Source organism: Gallinula chloropus (genome assembly GCF_964237585.1).
Source record: "Gallinula chloropus genome assembly, chromosome: 16".
Taxonomy (NCBI): domain Eukaryota; kingdom Metazoa; phylum Chordata; class Aves; order Gruiformes; family Rallidae; genus Gallinula; species Gallinula chloropus.
In genome coordinates this window covers 11,066,204-11,074,563 of record NC_140101.1, presented here as the reverse complement: position 1 = coordinate 11,074,563, position 8,360 = coordinate 11,066,204, and positions in this window count along the sequence as shown.

Here is an 8,360-nt window from a genome sequence, read left to right as displayed (position 1 = left end):
TAGTACAGGCTAAAAGTAAAAACAAAGCCCTCATCACTTTAAGGTGCCTCCCAGCTCATGCCATCCACCCCGCCGTGCTCCCAAAGCATCCCAAAGCACGTGCCTTTGATTGTCTTTTTTCCCCCACTCAATTAGCAAAGACATTATTTATCAGAAGTTAATCAAGTTCGTGGAATTAATTGCCAAGCACTCAACCGTGCTGGCTCCCAACCCAGTAAAAGTAAAAGCCTCCCAGCTGCGACGTGCCAGAGACCAGGGACGCTGCTCCCAGGGCTCAGCCACTACTCACAGGCTCAGTTCATTAACAGGACTGGAACCCTCAATGGCTGAGAACATATTTAAAGGAGGAATCACAGCACCCTGCCTGACACTGCTGCAGCCTGGGGCTATATATAACCCGCAGCTCTGCTTGTAGCTGTGGGCTTCCTCTCTCCTCTCCATTTCCCTCTGCTGCAGTCCAGTCCCCATTCCCTCAGTCCCGGAGAAGCAGCAGGCTGATGTATTTCATAATTTCTAAACTTAACCGTCTGAAGGGATAACCAGCCAAGTGGATTTCTGGGATTAAGTTCAGACTGGGGTGGGGAAGGGGGGGAGAAACCAGCGTACTGAAAAACAAAGAGTCATCCTGGAAAAAGGTGAGCCAGAGCTCATAATAAGGATGAGAAATAGGAAACTTATGTTGTGATTCCAAAGAAAAGGAAAATTTATACTCGTTTGCTGGTCCTGCCAGAGCACAGGCAGTGGCAGGTTCTCCCTCCCCAGCAACACGTCCCCAGTGTCCCTCTGCTTCAGCCAGTGCCCATGCTCCGGTCCCCTAACGTCCCCAGCCAAAGCCCCAATGATCTCAGGTTGGATCCAGCTGACCACAGACTTTGCACACAACCAGTGAGTTTCTCTGATTAAAATAAATAAGCAAATAAACTGCATGGAGAGATTTCACCAAATAACTAGCAAAGAGGCTTTCAGCTTAGGAAGGTGCTTCCATCCAAAATCCTGCAGGCAAGAAGCTTCCAGTCTGGCTATAACTGTGCCAACCAAACCCCAGCAGGAGTTAAGAGAGAAGAGAAGGAAAGGGGAAAAAATATAGCAAAGGAATTGGACAAGTGTTGAGGGACGTACAAAGGTCCCTGCTGCAAGGCCACTGGGACAAAGCTTTCCCCAGGCCCATGGTGATGGTTGCCGTATGTTATTTCCTATATATTATTTTATTTCCTATATATTATTTTATTTTCCTTGATTTAATTTACAGGAAACACAAAGTGAGCACAAAGCCAGGGGAAAATTCAGCCCCGAGTCTGGCAAATCCCAAGAGTTCAAAGAACAAGAGAAAAATACTTTAAATGCCTGCTAGATGCCACAGCTTTTTCGTTTTTCCTTGCTTTTCCTTCTTTTCCCCCTCCCCTAAACTGAAGGGAAAGGCTTATTCTGAACCAACTGGGTTTCAACACACTTGGAAAGATCGCAGTGTCAAACGCCGGGACCTTGACATAGCAGGTGACAACCTTTTCTATGCCAGAAAAAGTTTAACATACAATAAGAAACAAATATTAGACTGCTGATGGAGTGGGTTTTTATTCCAGTAATTTGTGTAAATGTCCTGTAACAACTTGCACAACGCTACAGTCTCCCAACCACAGTGATAACAGCACAGCCCCACCATGCCTCCTTCCATGACATTACCCCTCTCTTTCCTCCCCAAGCTCTCCCCGCTATGGTAGGCTTAATATTATTCACACACTTCTTTAGGGATTCAGCATATGCCTAAGACTTTAACAAACACGACTTCATGATCCTTGGAGTACCTAAATTAAGAGTGACCTTGATTGCAGCAGTGTGAGCGGCTTCGTGCTTCCTGAAATTAAATGTGGTTTAAATAGAAACTTAAACTGCAGGCAGAGAAAAAACCCTGAGTTTCCCAAAACCTTGCTCTGCAATATTGAGCAAAACCCCTGGAATTTGGCACCATGAGCTGCTGTTCCCCTAGGCCGCTCCTCCTTGAATTGCCTGAAGCCAGTGCTTCAAGTCAAACCAGGAGAGCTGGGGTTGGGGGTTCCTCTGAGCATCATGTCAGCAACAAGGACCACCATGGAATGGTTTTTTCCTAGCTTCTTTCAGATATTAAATCCCAGCATCTGAGAGCTCAGGTCCTTCCGTCTCCAGGATCTCTGCTGTCTGCCAGAGCCCCTGGCCGTCAGCATTTACACCACACTGCCCATCTTCTGGAGTCTTACTGTTTCTTCAGCCAGACTGAGCAGCTCAAAACCTGCAAACAGTTCAGGAACACAGAACATATTCGCCAAGTATCAGACTTGACATATGCAGTGTCTCTACATTTAGAAATCAAAACCACTGCAAAGCCTCAAGAGGAGAGATGTTTCTGTTTTCCTTTCACCTGGCAACCTCATCTCAGCTTTTTTAATCATTTTATTCTTTTAAACAGCTGTCAGCTCTCTTCTTGCTCCCTTTCACTTTGGTTTTCTTTTCTGACAAAGCCAGGAAGGGAAGAAGGCTCTCCCAGAGCAAAGCTCCTTCGCAGGCCAAAGCCCTGTTCAACCAGATACTCACACAAACAGACCAGGCAGCCCTGGGCCCCGCTCTTGGCACTCTGTCCTGCCAGAGGTCAGGCTGCAGAGGAGCAAAATGATATGGGAAAAGACAAAAAGAAATCCCCTGCCTGCCAGTCCCCAAAGGGGATGCTCTGGGGGATGCTCTGGGGGATGCCTCACCATTCCTTGCTGTTCCAGGACTGGGTAACAGCACAGACATGCTCACACTTCGTAGACTCTGTTTTTGAGAGACAGACACCTTCCCACAGTGGCCATGTGGACCTTTCTGTGGTTCATGGGACCTTCTACTCCAAAAGCCAAGCACACAGCAAGGTTTCTTCACCAAGCTGCTCCACATCCCAAGCCCCACAACCAAACAAGCCTCATTCAACACTTCTTTTGGTTCCCATCGATGAGCATCCCAGCCCTGTTTACAACATTATGGTTGAGCAGCTCACACAGACGGCCCTGAAGTTGATTACAAGCGGTTGTTACACCCAGTGAGGAGTGAAAAGCTCACTTGTACCTCAAGACCTGAGTTGCTTTATGTGGTTATGAAATAAAAAAAATGATGCACAGTGATGGAGAGTTAATGGCCTGAGACTGTGCACCTCATCTGCAACTCACCAGCACAGAGCTGACCCTGCTCCCACCTGTAAAACAGCTATACAACAGGTAAGGTGGTGTCACGCTGGCATCTTTGATAAGACTCTTGAAGGAAATAGCATGAAGAGGACACAGCAGAACACATTCCTGACCTGAAAAAGATGCATGTGGAGCATCCTCAGCCACGTAGGACCTCCTTAGACAGCTTCAGCACTGACCGCCTGGCCCTGCAGGCTCTGCTGGGAGGTGGCGGGGGGGACACGACACATGACAATGACCCTGCCTTAACAAGGTTCTCATTCCCCAGGTGCAATTAAAGGCCTGGCAAGTCACCATTTTGGTACCCTAAAGTGGCTGTTTCTCCTCCTGTATTTACACAGCACTGGGAGCTCGTCTGTACTGACAGTCGTTTAACACTGCTCTGCTAAAGGCTCACACCTCCTCCCTTTCTCTTTCAGCTGAAGTGGACCAGTGCCCTGGAAAGGCTGTATCAAGAGAGGCAAATCATACAATTTAACGTCCAGAATGTTCAATTTTAGAATCAAAGAGCATAAAATATTTCTAGCCAACATCTGCTTTTGAGGAGAGGCACACAAACTTACATTATCTTTAGTCACTTCAATCTTTTTAAGTGCCTGAAAATTTAAGCCCCAGAACATCACTTGTCCTCTCTTGCTTATTTTAGCCTGAAAACCATCCTTTCTAACCTCACCACTCCTGCCAGCACTGCAGGAGCACGGGAGAGCTTCGAGACACCTCCCACTTGCAGAACAAACTGCACCTTCATCGCCCATGAATGACCATCAGGAAATATTAGAAAGCCGTTCTCAAGTCATTTCCATCTTCCAACAACTGATGCTCCACAAGCTCTTCAGACCACCAAATCCAGTTGTTAGGTTTAGGAAAAGTGTTTTCCAATATTTAATCTGAACCTTTTTCTCTACAATTTGAGGACTCTGACCTCTTGTCCCACCAAGGTGATCACAGAAAGCAAACACCACCTCCCCTTTAGGCACCCAAAGATGTATTTCCTCCTTCCCTCCTGCATTACCTAGAGCCAAACAACTCGGGTTCGTTCAGGCCAGGGGTCTCTAGACCTCCAGTCAATCTTGTAACAACCCTCTGGACCTCCTCTCTCATGACATAGCCAGACAAGGACACCTTCCCCCATCATTCTGCCACTACACACCCATCTACTCTGGGATGGTTGTTTTTTTTTAAGGAGAGGTGAGTTTTATGCACAAACTCCAAGAATTCACAAGCAGGGAGAGACCTGGGCCAACTCACATCTACCTTAGTCATGTTTTCCTATTGCAAAGAGGAGGAATTAGAGGATTATTCCCGTTAAACCAAAAAATCCTACTGCCGAGTTTTAAAAAATTTAAATCCAGTTCAGGTCAGACTTAAGACAAGGGGTGTACACAGCACCAACTGCTAAAGTTCAGACAATGATAGTCAGTTTCTCACTCCAAGGGAAGGAAAACACAAGCAGACTCCTGCTCCTCTCCCTTCCATTCACTGCCCCAAGGATGCTCTGAGAGCCACTGGGGACACAGATACCTGAATTCTACTGTCCAGTATTTGGGAGCAGAAATCTTCCTTTTGTTACATGTTTTATACAAGGTCTGATCACCTGTGTCATTCTCCAGCCTGGCTGAAGCAGAAGAGCACCAGTTTCCCTTCTGCCCAAAATCTCAGCCCTGCAGCATCCCCCAGGACGTGGGAAACTGCTGCTCCAGTCCCGCACTGCCTGGAGGGTTTGGGATCATTAGCTCCAGATGGGAGCTGGGATATTCCGGGATGGGGAACTCCATCAGTCCCCTGGGATTTGGCTTCCGTGCTGAGTAATGTATCTAACCAGTCAATACACTCAGTAATGAATCTGAACAGTTCCTCTGCTTCCAGGCTCTTCCAGCTGCAGGGAATGGTCCCATTCACCATTTGTGGGAGCAAGGGGACAACACAAGCAAAAATAAGTGGGTTTTTTTTTAAATAATAATAAAAATATAAATTCTCTTTGACCAAGAAACCCCCCTGAGCCCTCTGGGACAAGCAGCACTACCGTTAACTCAGGTATAAAGAAGCCCAGGGAGCCAGCAGTGACGGTACTATAACAATACCAATTATTAATAGGAGGGACCCCATCACTCTCAGCTTCTGCACACAGCTCGGCTAAAGGCAAAGGATCCTATGGGATATTTTTGGTGTGTGGACCTTGTGTATTCCATAGTCAGCAAAGAAAAACCCACACTGACAGTTTTTACACTGCCCACGGTATCTTCCTAAGGTGATTTGTCATTTAAACTGTCAGCTTGAAATCTAATCATTTCTATAAAATATTATGTATTAGAGTCACAGGCTGTGACCACTGCCAATTCCCGTGTCAATTTTTATGGGATTATAATCATATCCCTCCTAATGTTTTATTCTCTTGCTTCTGTGCCAGAGATGGGAAGGGCAGTAAACAGCTACTTAAAAACAGTGTGTAATGATCCCAATCCAAACTGACAATGGAGCAAAGTGCCATGCTCCCCCTCCTTGGGAGGGATGCTCAGCAAGAGCATCCTTAGGTGTTGCCAAAAATGCTTTCAACTTCCAGTGTAGCCTCGAGGCAGGTTTCTTTTTTTCCTAAAGGGAAATGCACTTTGAATTGAGGGGCAAACACACAGCTGGACAAGCTTTGTGTTCCTGCCATTGGAAATGCCCAGGTCTTGCAGAGACCAGGAACAACTCAGCTCACCAGTGGACACAACGGGAAGGTCAGTGGGACCCCACAACCCCCTCCCCAAGCCCGTGCACCCTCCCCTCCATTCACTGCTCAGAATCTCTGCAGCCTCATCTCCTCCTGACGCTCTCCTCTTGCTCAAGGTGGAACAGATGAACTGACACATCTTGGGTCTTCCCATGTTGCTTTCCTTACTGCAAAGGATGCAGGTCCTGTCCCAGTTCCAGCAGGGACCTGGCTGGGGCTCAGCCAGGGGACACTTCCACAAAACAAGCATTTTGGCTTTCTCAGGCAGAATCTAAATGTCTTCCCTGTCTATTCCCACCCCCCTCATATCCTTCCCCAAATGCCTGGAGCACAACAGTGCATGTTTGCACCCAGAGGACTAACAAAATTGTCTAGAAAAGGAAGGAAAAATTCACTTGCCCAAATTAAGGGGCAAATTTTACAACATGAACGCAAGGAAAATGTTGGGCTTGTTTCCCCCCCTTCCTGCAGAGCAGTTTTTTGGGTTATTTTTTCAGGACAGTGTTCCTTTATAAAAGCATTCTTCTGAAAGCACTTCTCCCCTGAAGCTCCCCCTCCACCAGCTACTGTTACAAATCTGTGATAAAAGAGGTATTCAGCAGGGTTTGGCACACAAATAGCACCCAAACTGGCACTGCCAAAGCCTCGCTGCTTCATCACAAGCTTCCAAATATTTGGAGAAAGAAAAGATGCTCTTGCTGGGAGCATTGGATAAGAAAAGCTTCAGGTCCTGGGGCTGTCGGAACCTCAGTTTTCATGGAGTGGGGGTGGGGGAAAGGAAGGAAAAAGGGTGTCTCTCCATGCAATTCTGGAGAAAAACTCCCAAGCAGGAGCAGAGTGTGATTCAGGGTTTCAAGGACTGGTGGCCAGGCGGAACCTTTGTTGGACCATCGCTTGATTTGATCCAGCTTCAGGATTTTGCAGTGTCTCGCTGGTGACATCTGAATATTTTGGGGGGCAACCATGCTGTGAAGTTCAGCTGTGGAAGCACTACTAGAACAAATAGAGGGGACAGTGGCCATCCCTGATGCCACCACGTTCTTCAGACAGCGTGGGAGCAGAGCCATGGAGGTCCCATGTGGCTGGACATACAGACTTTGGAGTTCAGCTGAACATGCACACTTTGCTTGCCTAGGTAAGGTACATGTCCATGATCTAGCCACTTAATCCTGCTAAAAAAAAAAAAAAAAAGCCAAAAAAAAAAGCAGGAGGTCTTGCTCTGGTCACCCTCACCCCACATCTCCCTATCCTCACCCCTTCTGTCACTCCTTATCTGTCACTTAGTGTGTGCTAGACTTCTCCAAGAGTTTCTGCTCCAGCAGAAACCATCCACTGTTATCCCTAACCATGGGAGCATCCCTTACCAGCCTCTCATTTAAGTTTGCAAGAGAAATGGAAATGACACACACACACACCTCCCCACAGGGGCTCATCGGAGCCCAGGGGATGCTCAGATCCCGATGGAGGAGGACAAGCCTCAGCAGCATGGGCTGAGCCCACAAGTGTGCAACACTTACAGGGTGTCTCTGCAGGGACACAGGCACGCACACCCGACAGCAAGCACAACCCTTCTGTCCTGCAGCTCTTCCCTTCCATGCCAGAAACGAGCCACAGCCAAACTGGACCCGGCATCCATGATGCAAGGGAAAAGAAACATCTCAGCAATGAATAGATCTCAGCTGGAATCTCCCAGGAGATGGTATTAAAACGTAGGGGGAAGAAATAAATAAACTGAGGAGAAAAGAAGGAACTTGCCAGTACTGGCCATGCCAACTTCTAAAACCGTGAGTCAAGTCCCAAACCCCATGGCACCAGCTCCCAGTCTGGGATATTGGGAAATAACCAGGCTAACACGCGGTGGGTTGACAGGAGGGCATCTCCTATCACAAGAATTATCATTCTCCAGCTTTTCTCTGTAACCACAAAGCTCCTGAGGTCTTTTTTTCTCCTTAAAAATCTGACATTCCCCATGAAGTCCCTGGTTCTGAGCGCTGGGCTTCAATCCAAGTGTCAGATGTCAGGAGATAGCACTGGGCTGCAGGAGCTGGCCAGCAGCCATACCCTTTTCCAACCAGCTCCGTCAGGGTCTGGATTCAGGAATCCACACCAATGCATTTGGGAAGTATTTCCCAAAAATGCAGAGTTTAAGCCCCAAACCATATCACGCAGCAGCAAGCACAGCTCCACAGCACCCTATAAATACACCACTACGTACCACGCTCGCCAGGTCCAGCTCTAAATCTGGTTCACCCGTCAGTTGCAGAAAATATAAACATTCTCCCTGGTTTTCAGTGCAATATTCCCAGGTCAAGCCAGAGAACCTATGGAGTCACTAAGCTATAATTAGAGGTTTATTATAAAAGGTGTTTGGGATGCCTGTCAGCGCTGAAGGAGACTCTGTATTTAAGGTACCCGTAACACACGTAGCAGCAGCAGGCTGGCTGGGGTGGGTTTTT